The 2,500-nt window shown below is 46.1% G+C and overlaps 1 protein-coding gene and 1 pseudogene across 4 annotated transcripts in view; one reads left to right on the top strand and one right to left on the bottom strand.

The window, feature by feature from the left end:
- The window catches only part of cdk16 (cyclin dependent kinase 16), an 8,854-nt gene extending 8,471 nt beyond the window's left edge, over positions 1-383 (top strand). For all 4 annotated transcript variants that reach the window (XM_076137978.1, XM_076137976.1, XM_076137979.1 and 1 more), the window contains one exon: positions 1-383. This exon is cut by the window's left edge and continues 2,564 nt beyond it. The gene's annotated coding sequence lies outside the window, so the exon portion shown is untranslated.
- A 1,298-nt stretch (positions 384-1,681) lies between these two features.
- The window catches only part of LOC142988748 (CDK5 and ABL1 enzyme substrate 2-like), a 10,257-nt pseudogene continuing 9,438 nt past the window's right edge, over positions 1,682-2,500 (bottom strand).

Here is a 2,500-nt window from a genome sequence, read left to right as displayed (position 1 = left end):
TCGATGTTGATGGATCGTTAATTTTTTCAGCGGTCTGGAACTCTGAAGGTTAAAGGTCAAACCCACCTCAGACCATCGGGGTCTCCTCCCTCTCAGTCCTTCAGGAACACAAAGGGACCGAGGCTCTGATGGAAGGCCTGATGGTCCCAGATGTGTGTGAGGGTGAAGCTGTTTTCTCTGCCTTGCTCATGAGCTCAGGCGCTTTGTTCTCGGGTCGTCACGATGCCAAAGTTCTCTGCAATCTCCTGCATGACGGGAAGCTTCAGACAGCTTCTCTCCTGATGCTTCCATGATGCTACAGACACACGGACACAGCGTTTAGGCCTTAGTATGGTGAACACGTATGTGCAGTACATGTAGTCTGATATATTTACACACAGGAACAGGAAATAAAATCTGTTTCTCTGGAACCTTTGCTGTGTTTTTATTTCAATCTGAATTTAGTCTTCAGGTTCTTCACTATCAGAGGAAGAGAGAGAGAGAGAGACAGACACACAGAGAGAGAGACAGATACAGAGAGAGAGAGAGACAGACACAGAGAGAGAGAGAGACAGATAGAGACAGACACACAGAGAGAGAGGGAGAGACAGATAGAGACAGACACACAGAGAGAGAGACAGATAGATAGAGACAGACACAGAGAGAGACAGACACAGAGAGAGAGAGAGAGAGACAGACACACAGAGAGAGAAAGAGAGAGAGACAGATAGAGACAGACACACAGAGAGAGAGAGACAGATAGAGACAGACACACAGAGAGAGAGACAGATAGATAGAGACAGACACAGAGAGAGACAGACACAGAGAGAGAGAGAGAGACACAGACACACAGAGAGAGAGACAGATAGAGACAGACACACAGAGAGAGAGAGACAGATAGAGACAGACACAGAGAGAGAGAGAGAGACAGATAGAGACAGACACACAGAGAGAGAGAGAGATAGAGACAGACACACAGCGAGAGAGAGAGAGACAGATAGACACACAGCGAGAGAGAGAGAGACAGATAGAGACACACAGCGAGAGAGAGAGGGAGAGACAGATAGAGACAGACACAGAGGGAGAAAGAGAGAGAGAGACAGATAGAGACAGAGAGAGAGACAGATAGAGACAGACAGACAGAGAGAGAGAGAGAGAGAGACAGACACAGCGCGAGACAGATAGAGACACAGCGAGAGAGAGAGAGAGAGACAGATAGAGACAGACACAGAGAGAGAGAAAGAGAGAGAGAGACAGATAGAGACAGAGAGAGACAGATAGAGACAGACAGAGAGAGAGAGACAGATAGAGACAGACACAGCGAGAGACAGATAGAGAGAGACAGATAGAGACACAGCGAGAGAGAGAGAGAGACAGATAGAGACAGACACAGAGAGAGAGAAAGAGAGAGAGAGACAGAGAGAGAGAGAGAGACAGATAGAGACAGACAGAGAGAGAGAGAGAGAGAGAGAGATCATACTCACTTATTATGGGATGGATATGAGCCAGCTGATCACTTCCTCCTGTGATCATGACCTTTGACCTGCAGCCTGACATTAAATCAATCTAATAAGAAGTAAGCAGAGTGAGACGACATGCAGGAACTTCATAATGTGTGGGATTCACATCTCTTTGTGGTTGCTATGGCAACATACACCAGAATCTGACACAAACAAAGGAGACGAAGCCAAACAGGTTTAGGTTCAAGTGTTTAAGTTCAAATGTAAAAATATGTTTTACAAACGGAAGACAGAGTCAGGACATGTTTATAAACACGACAAGAAGAAGAAATCACCTGATAACAAGAGGAAGAGGAGGAGGAGTGAAGCTGGGCCCCAACAGTGAAAAAGAGCAGGAGGAAGAGGAAGAAGAGCAAGAGAAAGAGGAGGAAGAAGAGGGAGAGCAGGAGGGAGAGGGAGTAGGAGGAAGAGGAGGAAGAGCAGAAGTGAGAGGAGGAAGAGGAAGAGCAAGAGGAAGAATCAAAGCTGCATAGAATCAAAGAGCTCTCTACGGTGGAGACGCGTGGGGGAAACAGATTGTGGATCCATGCTGCAGTGAAGGAACCTTTAAAGGCTTCAGACTCTTTAAAGCAGTGCTCCTGTTCTCACTGAGGTGGAACACGGCGGCTCTTAGCTGTGCTGAAGACAAGAGAAGCTCAGGTCAGACATGAATCCAGAGAAGAAGAAGAAGAAGAAGAAGATCACTCACTCATCAACTATAAAAATATTTCTACCTTTGTGATAAAATAAGAATTCAAAAAGTGCAAAGTGTTCAGAGGAGCAGCAGGAAGTTCGTCCGGCTGTTTCTCCTCCAACATGGCTGCTGGTAACCAACGGTAACCAGGAGAAGACGCCCACTTTCTCCTGAACCTCAAAGTTTATAATCAGATTACTTATCCATGGGATTAAAGCAGAAGAGAGGACTATGAAGCAGATGATTAAGGGGACTTCCAAACGCCTAAAGGAAAGAAACTTTGAGCTGAAGTTTGTTTACACTTTCAGACGGACTGAACCACCTCACT

This window comes from Genypterus blacodes, unplaced genomic scaffold, assembly GCF_046128005.1.
Source record: "Genypterus blacodes isolate CSIRO-AG114 ecotype Tasmania unplaced genomic scaffold, CSIRO-AGI_Gbla_v1 ptg000347l_1, whole genome shotgun sequence".
NCBI classification, from domain to species: Eukaryota; Metazoa; Chordata; class Actinopteri; order Ophidiiformes; family Ophidiidae; genus Genypterus; species Genypterus blacodes.
Note: the sequence above shows the minus strand (reverse complement) of the source record. Positions and strands in the feature narration are given on the sequence as shown.